The sequence below is a fragment of the Lithobates pipiens genome, unplaced genomic scaffold, assembly GCF_037356315.1.
Source record: "Lithobates pipiens isolate NorthernLeopardFrog02 unplaced genomic scaffold, aLitPip1_a1.2 Scaffold_18, whole genome shotgun sequence".
Taxonomy (NCBI): domain Eukaryota; kingdom Metazoa; phylum Chordata; class Amphibia; order Anura; family Ranidae; genus Lithobates; species Lithobates pipiens.
In genome coordinates this window covers 533496727-533517753 of record NW_027507758.1, presented here as the reverse complement: position 1 = coordinate 533517753, position 21027 = coordinate 533496727, and the positions used below count along the sequence as shown (strand labels likewise).

The 21027-nt window shown below is 43.8% G+C and overlaps 1 long non-coding RNA gene across 1 annotated transcript in view; it reads left to right on the top strand.

Annotated features, from left to right (window-relative positions):
- The window catches only part of LOC143988897 (uncharacterized), a 79104-nt gene extending 71903 nt beyond the window's left edge, over positions 1–7201 (top strand). The window contains exon 6 of the long non-coding RNA XR_013276933.1: positions 5541–7201. This is a non-coding gene — a long non-coding RNA (uncharacterized LOC143988897). The remainder of the gene's footprint in view (positions 1–5540) is intronic.
- The last annotated feature ends 13826 nt before the right edge of the window (positions 7202–21027 follow it).

Here is a 21027-nt window from a genome sequence, read left to right as displayed (position 1 = left end):
ATACACTTGTGGCAGGTGACGTGGCAGGGGACGTGGCAAGGGACGTGGCAAGTGGACAATCCACAACTTGTGGCAGGTGATGTGGCTGGTGACGTGGCAAGTGGACAATCCACATCTTGTGGCAGGTGACGTGGCAGGTGACGTGGAAAGTGGTGTGGCAAGTGGACAATCCACAACTTGTGGCAGGTGATGTGGCTGGTGACGTGGTAAGTGGACAATCCACAACTTGTGGCAGATGGCATGGCAGGTGACGTGGAAAGTGGACAATCCACATCTTGTGGCAAGTGACGTGGCAGGTGATGTGGCAAGTGACGTGGCAAGTGGACAATCCACAACTTGTGGCAGGTGACGTGGCAGGTGATGTGGCAAGTGATGTGGCAGGTGATGTGACAAGTGGACAATCCACATCTTGTGGCAAGTGACGTGGCAGGTGACGTGGCAAGTGACGTGGCAAGTGACATGGCAAGTGGACAATCCACATCTCGTGGCAGGTGATGTGGCAAGTGACGTGGCAAGTGGACAATCCACAACTTGTGGCAGGTGACGTGGCAGGTGATGTGGCAAGTGACGTGGCAGCTGACGTGGCAAGTGACATGGCAAGTGGACAATCCAAAACTTGTGGCAGGTGACGTGGCAAGTGACGTGGCAGGTGACGTGGCAGGTGACGTGGCAAGTGATGTGGCAAGTGGACAATCCACAGCTTGTGGCAAGTGACGTGGCAAGTGGACAATCTACAACTTGTGGCAGGTGACGTGGCAGGTGACGTGGCAAGTGAACAATCCACAACTTGTGGCAGGTGACGTGGCAGGTGATGTGGCAAGTGACGCGGCAAGTAGACAATCCACAACTTGTGGCAGGTGATGTGGCAAGTGACGTGGCAGGTGATGTGGCAAGTCACGTGGCAAGTGGACAATCCACAACTTGTGGCAGGTGATGTGGCTGGTGACGTGGCAAGTGGACAATCCACAGCTTGTGGCAGGTGGCATGGCAGATGACGTGGAAAGTGGACAATCCACATCTCGTGGCAAGTGACGTGGCAGCTGACGTGGCAAGTGACGTGGCAAGTGGACAATCCAAAACTTGTGGCAGGTGACGTGGCAAGTGACGTGGCAGGTGACGTGGCAAGTGATGTGGCAAGTGGACAATCCACAGCTTGTGGCAAGTGGACAATCCACAGCTTGTGGCAGGTGGCATGGCAGATGACATGGAAAGTGGACAATCCACATCTCGTGGCAAGTGACGTGGCAGCTGACGTGGCAAGTGACGTGGCAAGTGGACAATCCAAAACTTGTGGCAGGTGACGTGGCAAGTGACGTGGCAGGTGACGTGGCAAGTGATGTGGCAAGTGGACAATCCACAGCTTGTGGCAAGTGACGTGGCAAGTGGACAATCCACAACTTGTGGCAGGTGACGTGGCAAGTGACGTGGCAGGTGACGTGGCAAGTGATGTGGCAAGTGGACAATCCACAGCTTGTGGCAAGTGACGTGGCAAGTGGACAATCCACAACTTGTGGCAGGTGACGTGGCAGGTGACGTGGCAAGTGAACAATCCACAACTTGTGGCAGGTGACGTGGCAAGTGACGTGGCAGGTGATGTGGCAAGTGACGCGGCAAGTAGACAATCCACAACTTGTGGAAGGTGATGTGGCAAGTGACGTGGCAGGTGATGTGGCAAGTCACGTGGCAAGTGGACAATCCACAACTTGTGGCAGGTGATGTGGCTGGTGACGTGGCAAGTGGACAATCCACAGCTTGTGGCAGGTGGCATGGCAGATGACGTGGAAAGTGGACAATCCACATCTCGTGGCAAGTGACGTGGCAGGGGATGTGGCAAGTGACGTGGCAAGTGGACAATCCACAATTTGTGGCAGGTGACGTGGCAGGTGATGTGGCAAGTGGACAATCCCCAACTTGTGGCAAGTGACGTGGCAAGTGGACAATCCACAACTTGTGGCAGGTGCCGTGGCAAGTGACACGGCAAATGCAAGTGTACAACTGCTCTCTATGCTGCTGCTGCTCACTCTGATCAAAATAGCAGAAATAGTTAAAAAAAATGCTTTGAGAGCTTGGGGAGGGTCTACATGATGTTATCTTTATAAACGCGTTTAAACGCAAACGCGTCTAAACGCGTCTAAACGCGTCTAAACGCGGCATGCAAACGCGGCAAAACGCGCGTTTCTAAACGCGCGTTTCAGCTTTTTTTTAACAGAGGTTTCATCTGCGTCTCGTGTGCATGAGGCCTGAGAGCAATAATTTTAACATGAGTGCTCCTGCGTAACTCTAAACTGATGACCTGTAGGGGCTTTTAAAGCGGTTTTAAGGTTTGACATGCAAATCTATTTACTCGGTACAACCTCATCTTTTATATTTTACCCCAAAAAAATTGGTAATAAATAAATAAGAAATTACACTTTGCTACAATGTAAATTAGTGAGTATACAGCTTGTATAACAGTGTAAATTTGCTGCCCCCTCAAAATAAATCAACACGCCGCCATTAATGTCTAAAACCCTGTCAACAAAAGTGAGTACACCCCTAAATGAAAATATCCAAATTGGGCCCAAAGTGTCAATATTTTGTGTGGCAACCATTATTTTCCAGCACTGCCTGAACCCTCTTGGACATGTAGCTCACCAGAGCTTCACAGGTTGCCACTGGAGTCCTCTTCCACTCCTCCATGACAACATCACAGAGCTGGTGGATGTTAGAGACCTTGCACTCCTCCACCTTCGGTTTTAGGATGCCCCACAGATGCTCAATAGGGTTTAGGTCTGAAGAAATGCTTGGCCAGTTCATCACCTTTACCCTCAGCTTCTTTAGCAAGGCAGTGGTTGTCTTGAAGTGTGTTTGGGGTCATTATCATGTTGGAATACTGCCCTGTGGCCCAGTCTCCGAATGGAGGGGATCATGCTCTGCTTCAGTATGTCACAGTACATGTTGGAATTCATGGTTTCCTCAATGAAGTGTAGCTCCCCAGTGCCAGCATCACTCATGCAGCCCCAGACCATGACACTCTCAAAATGCAGCTTTTCCTAAGTAAACAAAAATCCACACCTACCAACAGAGGTTGTTTAGAATACATTTGCAAATACTTATGATACTAATCCGCAAGACCAGCTCACCTTGACATACACTAGTGATTTCTTCAAAACTATTTTTCTTTCTTGTGGCATTCTAAACAATGTAAGGCCCCTTTCACATGGACGGCTGTTCTGCCGCAGTTTAGCATGTTTATTATTTTCTGTGAAATTCAAGACTCCAGGCACAGCGATCAGCTGCATTTGTACAGTGCAATTACCTGCGTTTATGTGCGTTTCTGTGCAGTTGCGTTCAGCTGCAGTTATCTAATATAGTCTTTCCCCTAGCAACCCTTTTTTAATGTATTTTTTTGGTCCCTTGAATCCCTTCTCACGCTGCTATCTGCAGTTGACACAAAAGACAGCGATTACTTGCGGTTATGTGCATATAGCTGCGCTACATCGCACCTGGACGCATTACATTTTTTTTATTTGCACCGAACCGCATGTAATGAAATCGCAGCTAAACGCTGTGTGTGAATGGGGCCATAGGGAAGCATTGTGTGCTTTTAGCCGTGATATAAAACTAGAAAATCCGCAGCTAAAAGCACAATTCTATCCGCCCGTGTGAAAGGGGCCTAATAATTTAGAGGTTGGACATTATGTTTGAAGCGACGGTGGTCAACTCTCTTGTCACAAGTGTGGCCCCTGACATCACTGAAGGGCCAGACATAACATCTAGTGAACACAAAGTTGTCAAACTGCAGACATGCAACAGGAGATGGTCAAAGACTACAGGCATGCTACAAGAAATGAGCAGATAGTGTAGAAAAGCTACAGGAGATAGTCAGAGGCTGCTAATATGTTATAGGAGTTGATAAGAAAAAATAATCCTGCGCTTAGTACACATTGTCCAAGATTGCAGCCCCTGAATCATAATCGGGTAGTATGTGTAAAATAAATAGAAAACCAAACACCAGTGTCTCTTCTAGCTTACCAAATATATAGTCATTGTATAAATTCAAACAAAGTGCCATAACCAAAAACAATACTCACATAAACATTCTTAAAGGCCATCGATAAAAATGTGCACAGAAATACAATTGCCAAAAAAAAATAATAATTTAAAGTTCATATAGAAAGTCCAAAATCCAAACTTTCCATGTGAGTTACTGAAAATATGAAATCAAAGGAAGGACAAATGGGATTTTATATGGTGCTGTAAACCTCCCCACAGAATACACTTAAAAAAACATTTGTATAAAGGCAAGAACTTTATTACAAAGACATTTTTTCATTCAAAGATTTTGGGGTGTGTGTCAATCCCCCAAAATACAACCTACACATTCATTGGTTATAATCAGCTAAGCCACCTTAAATATCATCTTCCTTCACATGACATTATGTATAGAATCATAATAGATATAATCAAAATATGGTACAATGAGAGGAAAAAAAGGGGGGAGATGATGTTCCAACGCATTTCGCAATGGTAGCTTCTTCAGGGGTTCAGAGGGTATGGTTGAGCATGACTACTGAAAATAAAAGAAACACTGTGATGCTAAACAAAAAAGACATATATTGTATACTGCAGTGTTTCTCAACTCCAGTCCTTAAAGAGGAAGTAAACCCTGATGAGTTTACTTCCTCTTTTTTTCCCTGCAAAGGTAAAGCATAATGGACTACTATGCATCGCATAGTAGCCCATTATGTGTCACTTACCTGACACAGGAGCCAGCGAAGTCGCCGCTGTCCCCTGTAGTCCGCCGCATCCATCTTGCTTGTGGCGTCTCGCAGCTCCGCCGAATGACAGCGGCGAAGCCGCGATGACGTCACTCCCGCGCATGCGCACGGGAGTGGCGTCTCGCAGCTCCGCCGCTATCATTCGGCAAAGCCGTGATGACGTCACTCCCGCGCATGCGCACGGGAGTCGACAAATGCGGCAGCTCCATTCTTGAAACTGCTGCGTTTAGTGCGCCTGCGCGCCGCTGTCTACGGCGCATGCGCCGTAGACAGCGGTGCCCGTTTTCGGGCAAATATCTCCTAAACCATATAGGTTTAGGAGATATTTCTTGGACCTACAGGTAAGCCTTAATCTAGGCTTACCTGTAGGTCAAAGTGGTTTGTAAGGGTTTACTTCCTCTTTAAGGCGCCCCAACAGGTCATGTTTTCAGGAGTTCCATTATTTTGCACAGGTGATTTGATCAGTTTCACTGCCTTAGTAATTACCACAGTCATTTCATCTGAGGGAAATCCTGAAAACATGACCTGTTGGGGTGCCTTGAGGACTGGAGTTGAGAAACACTGGTATACTATATAGCACCTAATAGTGTATAGAAGATAAGATATCACCCAAAGAAAAAAAATGGGCCCATGACCCCCTGAAGACACTTGTTACAGAGAAACACGTTGGGTGGGGCTATACACGTGACATCATTCTGCATGCTGTGGGGAATTCCTGGCGGTGTTTATTGTACTTTCAACTGTCATTAAGTGTTTTATATGGTGTGTGTTTTTTTTCAGACCTCTACACCAGACACAGAGGAGGAACAACTGTGAGAAAGAAGGGCAGTTGAGAGCTGCAGCTCCAAAAAAGTGAAAGTGGGGCTAAAATATCCATCAGGGGGGCACAAATCTCCCTCTCGGGGGGGGGGGCAGCTAATTTCCAGATTAATGGCTTGTTCATAGCGGGAATCGCAGAGGAACACACTGTGCATTCCTGTGTGATTTACATGCAGTTCTGGGCAAAGCAATCTCTGCCCATTCAAAATGCGCCACTCCGCGCCAAAAGTAGTGCATGCACACTACTTATGGAAACTCACTGCAACCGCATCACATGGTAGTTTTCTACCAACATGATCCGGTGCACTGCGTTTGCCACCTGCATTTGGAATGTCAATAACTTAATATTGACACCTGCTGGAGGTCGCAAATGCAGTGCGTTTAGAACGTGGCACAGGAAACACTTACAGAATGCGGGTTTCCTGCACCGCTTTCTGGTATGAACTGGCTCAACAACCCTTCCAGCTGATATAATCAGGGTAACAATTAGAAGTTATAAAAGAGTTTTTGTTTGGACTAAAATTTCTCTTTAAAGAAAATTGTATTCGCTGGGTTCCCTTCTTACTATGCATTGTGCTGCAGTCCCATTCATTCCTATTGGTGGATGGCTGAAGATTAGTCACAGTACTCCTCCTGACACCATCTTCTTTTCTTTCCTGAAGGACAGAAACATTTTTGGAGCAACATCCAGGGTCAGCATTTATCTCTTTTTGGCTACCTTTACACATGCGACTGCCACTGATGCACCTCTGAAAAGCGATTCTCAATCGACTAGTTCTTCAGAGGTATTTGGCAGGTGGTGAGGAGGTGATATTTTGCCTCCCCGCCACCTGTTTTAACCCTATAAATGCCACACTATTCACCAGAATGGGTTGCGTTCAGCGGCAGTGCTGCCCACCAAAAGAGATTTGGGGATCATATTTCCCGTGACATGTGTATACCCCTGTCCACTGCCTTTACAGGTGTTTTTACTGCCCTTAAATGCAAGGCTAATGGAGCCCAAACTGAGATGCTGGTTTAAAAATTAAACCATCATATGCTGTACATCCTGGTACCTGTGGAGTTCTTGTTGACAACATTTGACACAGATCAGCCCACTGCTGCAGCCTCTCACTTTGTGACTTGCTACAAAGTTTCAATGTTACAGCCTCATCAAAAGGAGGAGGAGGCAGAGAAAATGATTCTCCCTGAATTTACTGGAGCTAAAGGACTGCTTTCTATTGAAAAAATTGTGATTTTTTTCAAAAACTAATGTTATACTAATACTGTATATTGTTCATATCACCTATACTGTCTTATAGCGAGCACCCCTGACTACTTCACTGCAAGAGACTGTGAAGTTGATTTACTAAAGGCTAATAGACTGTGTACATTGCAAAGCTTCTCCAGAGCTTAAGCGGAGGGCCGGTTATTAAAAAAAAAAAAAAAAAAGTCAGCAGCTGCAAACACTGCAGCTGCTGACTTAATAAACACACTCATCTGTCCAGGGCGCCCGCGATGTCGGCCGCCCGAGGCCGACCCGTCCCTCGGCTCTCGGGTCCCGGCGCCGCCATCCCTTGTAAGGGAAACAGGCAGCGGAGCCTTATGGCTTCACTGCCCGTTTCCTACTGCGCATGCGCGAGTCCCGCAGCTACTGCGCATGCGCGAGTCCCGCAGCGCTTTCTGAATGGGACGCGCTGTGTTCTGGAACACACAGTTCCCAGAACACAGCGCGACTCATTACCCAGAAGACGCCGCGACGAAGAGAGAAGACAGAAGATCTCTGCGGAGGAGGAAGAGGAAGATTAGGAGAAAGTGCCTAGCAACAGGCATTTCTGGTAAGTAAAAAAAAAAATTTTTTTTCATTTTTTTTTTTTTTGATTTTTTGTAATTTCTAACATTTTTTTGTTTTTCAGGGTGGCCCTCCCCTTTAGTAAATGAACAGAAGCTCTGCTGACTTCCATCATCCAATCGTGATTGGGTACTTTTTGCAAAGCGAAGCTTTACCTACCATATTTATCAGCGTATAACATGCACTTTTTTCCCCTTAAAATCAGGGGATAATCACGGGTGCGTGTTATACGCCGAACTGCTGCCTCGGAGGGGAAGGAGGGAACCCAGCACCACTGAAATAGACAGAGCCGTGTATACTGTGTATTCGGCTAGGCTCGGCTCCACTCATAGTCACGCCCAGTCCCGCCTCCTAGCATTTACATCCCACCATTGGACCAGTGTTGTGTCCATCATAGGACCCGGGCCAAAGGGTGGGACTACGGGAGGAGCCGAGTACACAGGACATCCGGCTCTGTCTATCTCAGCAACAATTTAACCACTTCCCGCCTGCCGTATGCAGAATGATGTCCGGGAAATGGTTTTGTTATCCCGTGGGGGCACACATCAAGGCAATCACGAGTGCGGTGTGTCAGTCTGACACCCCGCATCTCCGATCATGATAAGAAGCCTCTGGCGGAGGCTTCTTACCACGTGATCAGCTGTGACCAATCACAGCTGATCATCGCGTGAACCAGGAAGTGCCAGTTAATGGCATTCCTCGGTTTTTGCTGACAGGAAGAGCTGATTGGCGTCTCTCCCTGCCGGGGGGGGGGGGGGGTCTGTGCTGATAATCAGCACATTGATTATCAGCACTGACCCCTCAAATGTAGCAATCACCTGCCAATCAGTGCCCAGACGTGCCCCAACCATAAAGTGGGCCAGTGTCCACCAGAGTGCCAATCACTGTCCAGCAGTAACACCTGTCAGTACATATCAGTACCTATTCATCACTGCTGCCCATCAGTGCCACCTGTCAGCGCCAATCGGTACCGCCTATCAGTGCCAATAAGTGCCCATCAGTGCTGCCTGTCAGTGCTCATCAGTGCCGCCTGTCAGTGCCCATCAGTGCCGTCTATCAGTGCCCATCATTGCTGCATATCACTGCTGCCTATTGGGGCCCATCAGTGCTCCATATCAATGTTGCCTATCAGTGCCCATCAATTCTACATATCAGTGCCACTTTATCAGTGCCAACTCATCAGTGCCGCCTCATCAGTCTAGGTGAAAACAACATTTTATGAAAGAAACGAAAAAACTATTTTTTTTCCAAAATGTTGGTCTTTTTTATTTGTTTAGCAAAATATAAAAAACGCAGAGGTGATCAAATAACACCAAAAGAAAGCTATATTTGTGGGAAGAAAATTTAGTTTGGGTACAGTGTTGCATGGCCGCACAATTGTCATTCACAGTGTGACAGTGCTGAAAGCTGAAAATTGTTCTGGGCAGGAAGGGGCGTAAGTGCCTGATATTGAAGTGGTTAAAAACCGATCATGTTGCAATTTGGGGCAAGGCTGCAGATGGACAGTGATCTTTCTGCAATGATGGGCAAGGCTGCAGATGGACAGTGATCATTCTGCAATGATGGGCAAGGCTGCAGATGGACACTGATAAGGCTTTATTGATGGGCATTTAAAATATAATTTTTTTCCTTAAACTTCCCTCCTAAACTTGGGGTGCGTGTTATACGCCGGCGCTTGTTATATACCGATATATACGGTAATTTACTAAGCTCTGCAGCAACTGCATTTGCAGAGTGTTTATTTGCCTTTAGTAAATCAGCCCCCGTCTTCCCGCCCAAAAAGTTAATGAAAGCCCTTGCTCAACCTGATTGTGGGGAAAAAAATTATATAAAACTGGAATTCAGTTAAATTAACTTTTCACTGATTGCTTTGATTGGTCGCCCATAGTTGATTTTTAATAAAACATAGAAGTCACTTCATGAATTTATCAGCGGTAGTTTCCTCAGCTTCTCTCTTTGAAAAGAATATTATCTGTATGTTAGGCGCACACATTTTTGCTGCCACTTCGACGTGATTAATCGAATTTCTATTTCCTTGTTGCCGCTCTGTTTAATGAATGGCTCTACGCTCGGTGGTTTGGGTCCTGCCTACAATCCATCTTGGATTAGGATTGTAGCCTCAAGCTTCTGACATGTTACTTCTTAAAAGTTATCATTATTGATTTCTGAGGTCAGCGCAGAACATAGAGTCTACTGAGGCGTCATGTGATCTGCAAACCAAATCAGACATCCAGCTGAACATTCCTCCAGCCTGAACTCATTTCCGAATCACAGGGTTTTTCTCCATGAATCTGCTACATCATGTGAACAATCTAGAAAGGCTCTTTGCAAAGACAAAAAGGAGTTTGACTTTTACTGCCAAGATCCAATAAGTTTCCATGGAGAAAATAGTCACTGTCTAATTAAAACAATGTGGGACATTTTCTAGGCTCTCGGAGTGAACAGAACAGGGATTTTATGTGATATCTTTGAATATATTATTAAAGCTTGGCAAACCGCTAAATACCCATTATTGAGTTATTAAATGTTTACTAATTGTCCAAAATGGTTGTAGTTCTGTTCAGCTGGTCTTGTGACCCAGAAAACACAGCCACGTCTCGGACTTTTCACTTCAATTAGGTTCAACATTACAGCCCTGTCACTGACCTACCCCCTGATCAGTACCAAAGGCGGACTGACAACTCATGGCGTGCCCGGGCAATAGGAGATTATGGGACCCCCAGGCAATCAGAGATTATGGGGCCACACAGTATACACAAACAGAATACAATCACACAGTATACACATAATTGTACACACAGTATACACAGACATGTTTCTATTGGCTGAGAAGGTACTGGAGAGGTGGGGCAGCTATAATCTCAGGGTTTTTAGACCAAAAGGATGTCGGTAAGGGACATTTCAGAGTCAGCAACCCTGATGGGGCCCCCTAGTGGCCCGGGGCCCTCGGGCAGTGCCCGAGTGGCCAAATGGTCAGTCCGCCCCTGATCAGTACTGATTGGGGAGTGAAGGAACACCAGACTAATGAGGTCATCACTCTGCTCACTTCACTCTAACATCCAATCAGAATTTTCCCTGTGTTAGGCCTCATGCACAAAGCGTTTCCAAGCATACAATTCCCTGTACCTTCCCACACCCGGAGAGGCACAGGTGGCACATACAGCTGGCCAAGTGAATGGCTGCACCTGATTGTACTGGTATAAATGCTGATTTTTCTGTGCATATAGTATATTTCTCTGAACATGCTAGTCTTATGTTCAGGGAAATACACCATATGTGCATGCACAGGTGAATGCTGATGCACAGAAGCATTGCCATTTACACAAGTACAACCTCTTACAGCCATTCACTTGTATGACCGCCTGTATGGGCCACCTTATTGGTTCCACAGGCACAGGAAAGTGCTAGGAATTTTATGCTTGAAAACTTTTGAGCCTCTAAATACCCATGTACATGAGATGAGGCCTTAAACTGTGTATACCCTTTGCGTTTTTTTTTTTTTTTCATTAACCACTTAAGACCCGGACCATTTTGCTGGCCAATGACGAGAGCACTTTTTGTGATTCGTCACTGTGTCACTTTAACTGACAATTGCACAGTCGTGCAACGTGGCTCCCAAACAAAATTGACGTCCTTTTTTTCCCAAAAATAGAGCTTTCTTTTGGTGGTATTTGATCACCTCTGCGGTTTTTATTTTTTGTGCTATAAACAAAAATAGAGCGTCAATTTTGGGAAAAAAAACATTAGTTTTTACTTTTTGCTATAAAAAATATCCCCAAAATTATTTTTTCCCTCAGATTAGGCTGATATGTATTCTTCTACATATTTTAAGTAAACAAAATCGCAATAAGCGTTTATTGAGTGGTTTGCGCAAAAGTTATAGCGTCTACAAAATAGGAGTTCGCTTTATGGCATTTTTATTAATAATTTTTTTTTAATAGTAATGGCAGTGATCTGTGTTTTTTATCGTGACTGCGACATTATGGCGGACACATCAGACAATTTTGACACATTTATGGGACCATTGTCATTTTTACAGAGATCAGTGCTATAAAATTGCATTGATTAATGTAAAAATAACACTGGCAGTGAAGGGGTTAACCACTTGGGGGCTAGGGAGGGGTTACATGTGTCCTGGGGAGTGTTTCTAACTGTTAGGGGGATGGGCAACGAACGACACTTCACTGATCATAGCTCCTGATCACAGCTCCTGATCACAGCTAGGCAGAACAGGAAGATGCTTGTATCCCCTACTGCACAATTGTGTTGTGACAGCAGGGAGGACCCCCCCCCCCCCAACAGAATACACTGATCGGAAAATCGGCTCGGGCAAGGACACCGCTGGATTCATGGACAGGTGTGTGAGAAATAATAGGCAATTACCAGGGGAAATCCCCAGTATCCTAAAATGACGGACTATAATGGCCACACAGAGGAGTCAAATTAAGTAAAAGTGTAAAGATTTATTCAACAATTTAAAATAATTTTTTCTCAATTAGGAAAGATAGACCCCTTAGCAATATAAAAATTAGTGCAAAGGGTTGGAAGGTGGTGGTATATATACTGTACTTTCAGTCCCTCTTGTCTGTATATTTATTTTGCTTATCTTAAGATAGCACATTGGAACCTAATGACCATGTGGCCCTTGCTCCCCAGTACACCTTCTGCTGCCACATGTTTTGTAGTTGTTATATTTAAAAAGTGTTACTAAACCCAGTAATATGAAAACAGTTCATCATCCCCCCCACAGTGCCCACAGCTTATAAATCTTCTTTTACATTAAAATACTGCCACTATATAACTTTTTGGCTGATCTGTATACCACGGTCACATGATAGAGTGCTGAGTGTTCAGGTAGGAAGAAGTTACAGCTTGTGTCCTCATGCTGTTATGGGAGGCGGATCATCCATCAATCAAGATGTGACATCCTACGCACTGTGTTCTTTTTTAGTTACTGGGCATTGGAGGAGGAGGGAGGGACTGGGCTGTCATTTAGGATCTGTATACACGCCACAGGTGTGATGTCAACATCATTTGACCTGGCTAGCTCTGATCAACAAAGAAATGTTCTCTCCAGCAATAGAGACCAAACTAAGCATGTGCAGCAGTACTACCCTCACTATGTCTTATCTGGCCTTGCCAAGAGAGACCCCACAGTGAGTTTAACAAGCAGCATGATATTCTGCACATACAGACAGATTTTACTATTGTGGGTTTTTTAACCCTTTAAGTAAGTTGAATTTGCATAGACTACTTTCCTATGTACTTTGATCAATTTTAAATCAGTATGGATTGATGGTACAAAACATCAGATTCTTCCTTATATTATATGTAAGATTGCTGCCCTGTTTGTTCCATCTTGCATCAGAGGTGGATCCAGAGTCTAGTCTCGGGAGGGGCACTGCCAGAAAATAAGGTTTTTCGCAGGCAATTTTCAGGTCCATGGCTGGTAATGGCGATTCAATCATAACGGCGCCATGGTTGATATGGTGTCAGAATGATTGAAGCGCATTATTTCTATTATTATATTATAATATTAAATGAAATAGTTCAACTCACCATAATGCAGAATTAGTGGGCACCCTGAGTGTGTCACTTGCCACGGCCACCTTCCACTAGATGCTGTGTGTAATTTTCCACGTCACCTGCCACCAGATGTAGCATGTCACTTGCCACCATTGCCTGCCACCAGATGCACCTTGTCACTTGCCACGTTACTTGCCACCAGATGCAGATTGTCACTTGCCACGTTACTTGCCACCAGTTGCAGACTGTCACTTGCCACATTGCCTGCCACCAGATGCAGCTTGTCACTTGCTAAGTTACTTGACACCAAATGTAGTTTGTCACTATCCTTCAACAACAATGACAGCAGAGAAACAAGCTTCTCTCCCCAGCTTTTCAGCACACGTGAGGGCGGGCAGTGAGATATGATGTAATCTCTCTGCTGCCCGCAGCTGCACAGTGAGGGCGGAAATATGGTGATGCAGGGCGGGCGGTGAGAGATGATGTCATCTCTCTGCATGCTCGCCCGCCCGCTCACTGTACTGCCTTTCCCAGCCACCGACCCGCTTACTGGCATGACTGTCTGCCCGCTCTGCTCACCCGCTGGCCCGCTCACTGACCTGCTCTACTCACTTGCCGGCCGCTAACTGACCTGAATGCCTGCCACCTGGCCCGCTCACTATTTTCTCGGGGGAGCAGTTTGCCTATTGCACCCCCCCGGATCCGCCCATGTCTTGCATGTGGTTGCCTTTTGCTGGGTGTGCTCCTATGCCCACCCCAAGCATTTGAGTTGGTGGACCTGTTGCCTGGCCCTATTGGTAGGAGTATGCGATATACTGTTTGGCTAAATGATTTATGTGACTCACTTTAATATACATCTGTTACTAATACTAAAACTACAAATTAGTGGCAAAACATTGACCATACAGACAACATCTCATCAATGTATGAACTGCTTTTATATTGTATATATTACTATTTTCTTCTCCCTTGATAAAGGGTCTATCTTCTTAATTGAGAAAAAAATGTAAAATTGTTAAATTAAAACTTTACGATTTTACTTAATATGTCTCCTCGTTATGGCCATATTTGTAGCTGCTGACTTAAAAAAAATTCTGAAGGAGCTTGGAGCTCGTATTTATATTCCTTACCCCTATTACAATCTGACGTACAATCTTTCTTAGAACCACCAACAATTAGGTAGTGCCAGGGTTTCCCTGATTGGCCACAAAATGAATAGGGTTGATGATGTGTTTTTTTTTCATCAATGGGTCTCATCAATGGAAACATTGTATTTTCAATATTTCCACTCATCAACGAGGTAAAGGTGTAAATCCGCATTCATATGCCTTTATCCAGTCTTGGATTTCTGGAGGTTTCTGGTCCATGGTAGTTCTTCCTCTTAAAGGAACGTTCACACCGTTGTGCTGCAGTAATACACGTTATGCACTTTTACACTCTGAATGGTGTCCCAGCGCACCTTCTCAGTACACTTGCACTGCAGCACACCGCAACACATGGAGATGAACATCCATACATTACAGTACGTGGTGCTACCAAAACTGTATGCAGAAGTTTTGGTCTGTTGTGGCGCATCTAAGTTAAAATATATCGGCTACCCTAATGTAATGCACCTTAACACAAATCCATGGCCTGTTTATAAATATCTCTGCCCTCTCTGCATGGTGGCATATCCTCTACTGGGTGATGTAGACCCTGGATGTGGAAATTATTTGTGGTGGTGAGGAATTATGGTCACTTTATGTATACTTATTGATTTAAAATAATGTAAATATTTTATACTGAATAAGTCAAAAGGTGAGCTGCGCTAAAAAAACAAAAACTAAACTCAACTCAAAAAAACTCAAATACCACATATATTGAAGAATCTATAACCCCAAAAAGGAAGATAGTGGAGAAATACTAAAATAACTTTAAAAATATTAAATGAATAAATAAAAATATGTATCAGTGAATAATATCTTAAATAGATGGGTGGAAATATTTATCACAATATCAAATCACAAATGGGGACCTTAACCAAAGTCACCAGTACTAATAGTCACAAAAAGTGTTTTCCAAATGAGCATAAAGTGTATATATCCCTTGTGCATGGAAAATACATAAATTATTATGAAACACAGAACACAAACCACTTGTAGTAAATATGCAAAAAAATAAAATAAAAAGGAAATTGATAAAAATAGAGTCAATAGAAGTCCCAAAGAAAACAGTCAACAGATGGTGATGATTCGTCCAAAGTGAAGGTATGAAGCTGGCACCCACAATACTTTGTGTCTAAAAATATCCAAGAAGCCACCTCCACCAGTGAAAGAAGGCCGCTTACCAGAGTTTGAGATCTCAGTATCAGTGAGATCAACAAAGCAGATGTACAGGAGTTCTGGATGAGCCGTCACATGAGCTACACTGAACTTGTCCTTGATGTAAGCCCCCAGTCTCAAAACGATGGTGTCATAGATCATATAAAGAAGCAGAAAAGCACTCGCATAGCGTAAAACCCCTTATTTTAATGAATGATAAAATAAATAACAATGCACTCACATATATGTAAAAGAAAACGAACGTGTAGTAAAAGACGAGCCAGCTGGCTCTCGTATGCCGCCCGCACTTCCGGGTTTGGTGTAGAACGCGGTGACGTCAGCACGCCGTACCTCCCTTTTATAATTTCACATTGATACAGTTCACTTCCAATAATTACTATATCCTTCCTGATGTAGCCACACGGGGTGAAACATGTCAAAGCAACTACTTGAAGCTTTTAAATTATAGATTGACCAACTCTGCACTACAGTTATGCTCATAGACCATAACTCTGAATGAATCGTTATGGTTTTATTTCAACCCTTGTGTGAATCTTTGTATGTGGCACCTTCAAAATCCCACTTTTACATGAGCGAAGTTTGTTTAATGCTCTGCAGTGGACCAGGCTGGTGTGAAGGGGACCTAGATATTTCAAGTTTTACAATTTTAGCCAGCTGCAAAATAAAATTCCTATCTAAATGAATGTTAGATTCAGTCACATCACCTTTTTATTATTAGTGGGCTTTGTATGCTCCAGAAAAGCCCTGGGGCCATCCTAAAATGTATTAAGCAGAACTCTAAGTTTCAAAGTCAAAATTAATTCTGAATTTCAGTCAGAATTCTGAGATTAAAAGATCTTCCGTAGCATGCTAATATATGTTGATAGCCAGCATTTTAAATGAAAATTTGTTTGTTCACCTAGTCAGGAAAAAATACATAATTTAGGTTGTAATAGCTGCTCCTCAAAGGCCCTGCTCACATGGGTGTGCCTAAAGCGCGGGTCTGCCCACCACTGCAACAATTAAAAGCCAGCAGCTACACATGCAGCTTCTGACATTTAATAATAGGCCACTTACCTGTCCTGGAGTCCAGCGATGTCGGCATCCCAGCTGATGTTTCCATGAGTGCTGCCGCCACCATTGCAGGTGAGGGAACCGGCAGTGTAGCATTACAGCTTCACGCCGGGCCGCTACTGCGCATGCGCGAGGCACCAGTTGTGCTATCCTTCTGGCCCAGAGGCGGAGGAAGGAGGAGGGAGCCGAGCAGTTACATCAACGGCCATGGCCCAGACTCCTGGAAGTAGGGACAGGAATCTGCTCCCCCCCCCCAAAAAAAAGTGCCAAATGTGGCACCAGAGGGAGAGGAGACAAATAAGCGGAAGTTCCACTTTTGGGTGGAACTCTGCTTTAAGCATACACCCGTGTGAAGGGTTGTGTCTGCCCGCATGGGATGCACAAGTTTTCAGTGCATCTGTGTGCAGGTAGTCCCATTTAGGTCTATTGGGATGGAGCAGCTGCATGAACACAGCAACTGCTTCCAAATTGACATCTGTGGTGGTGAATGCCCCTTAATGCAGACAGTGTAGTTCAGAGAAATGCATCTGCATCCAGATGGATGTCAAACTGAGAGCAATGGCTGTGTCCGTGCAACTACTCCATCCCAACTGATATGAATGGAACTACCTGTACGTGTATACCCAGAACACCTGTGCATCCCATGCGGGCAAACTTGGCTCTTTGCAAGGGTGTACATTTAAGCACGCTCGTGTGAACGAGGCACAAGTATCACATGTTACTGAATGGGAGACATGGGCTAAAGCTGGCTATAAACTAGTAGAATTGTGTTCGAAATGTTTAATTTGAAGAATGTTTGTTCAATTTTCTAAAGCCCCATACACACTATCAGTTTTTCTGCTGAGTTTTTCCTTCAGGTTTACCAAAACCATGTAGTGCAAGGGGCTGCCCTATTTGCATACACATTGAAACTCCTAAGGTTTGACCTCATATTATATGGTTTTGGTAAATCTGAAGGAAAAACTCAACAGAAAAACTGATAGTGTGTATGGGGCTTCAGTATCCATGGAGTCAAATAGACATTAGTTTTCAGTGACGAGAGAATTTGAAGGAGTGGGATGGAAAATTATTCTTGACCTAATTTCCCAACAGTGAATGTAATTTTTGTTCTGGAGATTATATTTTTAAGGGAATGTAGCGTTACTCTTTAGATATTATAAGGTAGAGTTTCTTTCAATTATCATAACCACCATAACTATGTTCTACTCAGAGCATAAGTGGTACAGTGAGTGATCAAGGGGAGACTAGGGTCTCCCATGATCAAAGGAGGGATTGTAAGGAAATGTAGAGTTACTCTTTAGATATTATAAGGTAGAGTTACCCCTTAGGTCTGTTTTAGAAGATAATGTTTTAGAAAATGTTTTCATCTCATGCTAAGCTTGTGCTAAAATTACCAGACGTCCTAAGGCGAAGTGTAAAGCAGGATGCATCTGCGGTTAGTTGCTGGACATTAAGAACATATATTGTGACGTTGAGGCTGTCTATAGGCAGAGTTACTATGAATATCTTTTAGGTTAATATTAATTGTATATTGTATTAACATAATGCTTGAATGTGATTGGTTTTCATGGGACCTTCCCCCTATACAACCTCTTTTTGTTTATTGCATATTATTGTGTGAAGCCAGAATAAACCTTTGTATTCTTGATCATCCACACTATGTATGGTGTCTTGACTACCCGGCCGGTCAGAGAGGTTTTCCATTGACCACTAGAGTCCAGCTCGAGCAGAACTAGAGGGGCGCACCTTACAATATTTATTCCAAAAATTGAATTTTAACCAATTCAGCCTCGGAGCATTTGGCCGGCTAAAGACTAGAGCACTTTTTGCAATTTGGCACTGTGTCGCTTTAACTGACAATTGCATGGTTGTGCAGCACTGCTCCCAAACAAAATTGATGTTCTTTTTTTCCCCCGCAAATAGAGCTTTTTTTTGGTGGTATTTGATCACCTCTGTGTTTTTTATTTTTTGCGCTATAAACAAAAAAGAGCAACAATTTTGAAAAAAAAAACGCATTATTTACTTTTTGCTATAATAAATATCCCCCAAAAATATATATATAAAAAAAAACATTTTTTTCCCCTCAGTTTAAGCCACTAGGTATTCTTCTACATATTTTTGGTAAAAAAAAAAAAAAAAAATCACAATAAATGATTATTGATTGGTTTTCGCAAAAGTTATCACGTCTACAAAAAATATATATTTATGGCATTTTTATGATAATTTTTTTTTATTAGTAATGCCAGCGATCTGCAAGACTTTTTTATCAAGACTGTGACATTGTGGCGGACAGATCGGACACTTTTGGTGCTATTTTGGGGCCATTCACATTTATACAGCGATCAGTAAAAATGCACTGATTACTGTGTAAATGTGACTGGCAGTGAAGGAGTTAACCTGGAGGGGGATCTGCAGGGGTTAAGAGCGTTCTAGGGAGTGATTCTAACTGGGGGGGGGGGCTGTGTGTGACACAACACTGATCACCGCTCCCGAATTACAGGGAGCGGTGCTAAGTGACAGTGTCACTTAACAGAACGGGGTGATGCTTGTTTACATTAGCATTTCCTTGTTCTCCCTCTCCGTGAGACAATGATGGTGGGAATCGTGGGACCCGTGGTCGGACTCACGGGGCTCGCGGCAGGCACGCATGCGCCTGCTATCCAAGCCTCGATTTTGCGCAGCGGAGCCAACCTGCTGCAGTAAAACTGCGGCGGCTGGTCTGCAATCGGTTAAAAGCAAACAAAATTTTGATGTACTTTCAAACGACATTCTTCAAGCCATCAAATGTTACTGAAAATTTTGTACAAAATAGTACAAATGTTCGTTCAAAAATCTACTAGTGTATGACTAGCTTAAGCACAGATGCCTGAAAGTCATTTAGCCTAGAATTGACAAGAACATATTACCAACAAGATTCTCTGAATGTAGAGCCGCATACAACATTTTCCAACTTTCTAAATCCTTCTGACCTATGCATAATGCCGCACATACCATAAAAACCATATAAAAATGGAAAACTGTCTCCATCACTTCCCTTGTTATATTCAAGGTACGCTGAGGGTAATGTGTAATCCCTGATGAGTTATCCTTTACATCTTTAACTCACAGAGTTTGGAATAAAATATTCTGTATCTGAACATAACACCTTGAGAAATTTCACAGAATACATGCTAAAGCAATAGAAGCAGCCAGCCAACCACAGAGAAGACTGGCATTTAAAGACTGAAGGCTTACATAGACAGCTTTCTGGCCTAAGATCAAAGACATAATCTTGTTCTTTCTAAAGTAAGAACAGATACCAGACCTTATTCCAGACACAAGACAATCATTTTGTGGTTAAGATGTTGCCACTGGGCAAACACTGCTTGCCAATCTCCTATTGAAAACAATTATTACAAGTAAAGACTAAAGCTGGCCATATACCAGTAAAATTTCTTTCGAAAGTTTTAGTTTATGGAACGTTTGTTTGGTTTCCTAATAGTTAGTGGGGTCAGAGCAACGATTATTTTTGACTGCAGTGATGAGAAAATTCAAAAGAGCAGGATGGAACCTTTTTTTTTTGTTAAATATTTTAGAAAATAAAATTCTAACTATTCAGAATGTGATTTCTGTTCAAGAAAATCATACACGTTGTAGTGCGCAAAAGAAACCTGTGTAAAGCCGGGTACACATGGGCCAAATGTCAGAAAACTTTTTCCGGTTAAAAAAAAAAAAAGTCCGACATTCGGCCCATGTGTCGGGCGAGCATTCTGGAAAACCAGCAGCCAACCCACTTCCGGTCAGCGTGTTCAGCCAATAGTGGGTGGAGTACTATGGCGTGGGGGGCAACCCCCTGTCAGAACACAGCAGCTCAGCAGGGGTAGATCGCTGTACTTACATTGCATAGTGAGTATAGCGGCTCTAAATGAAACCGACAGTTTTTTTTTCATTTGTTGATTGTTCATTGTTTAATAGTGTTCACCGGGCTTTAGGGTGCAATCACACTTGCAATGCACCCTGTCTGTGATTATATGCAAGAATCCCACGATTAGCTGTAAGATGCAACCCCATTGAAAGCAATAGGAGACTGGCAGCTCTTGCAGTTAATTGCACTCACCACATGCAATATCTTATGCTGCAATGTGAGCGATCGACCTTGGATGCAGACTGTCTGTGTCCAGTGCAGATCACTTGCATGTGAACGCAGCATGAGAGAATACATGCAAGTGGGTGCGATTAGCTGTAAGAGCTGGCAGCTTCCCATTGCTTTCAATGGGGCTGCCTCTCACAGCTAATCACAGGAACCCCCACTGGGATTCTTACTTATAATTGCAGGCAGGGGCTAGGGCTCATGCGCTTGTGTGACTGCATCCTAATTTGTCTGGGATTCCATTCAAGTAGTCTAGAAGCAGTAGCATGCAGATAATTGGATACACACTAACATACACAACAAATGTGTATAATGCTCTATCCCCCCCCCAAAAATAAAATAAACGTAAGCTTTAGGCCTTGTTCACACCTGGTTACGCGCTTTAGGTACAGTGTGTTAAAGTGTTACTAAACCCAGGACCCTGCATGCACTATAACTGATCTCCCAGAGTACACAGAACATGAAACTGCAATAGTTTTAGTAAATATAAATGGCTAAACACCTTTTCTCATCAGCAGTACATAGCAGTCTTGTGACTTCTATCAGTGTCCGGTTAAAGCTTGTAGGAGGAGCTTTCATTCTGCACTG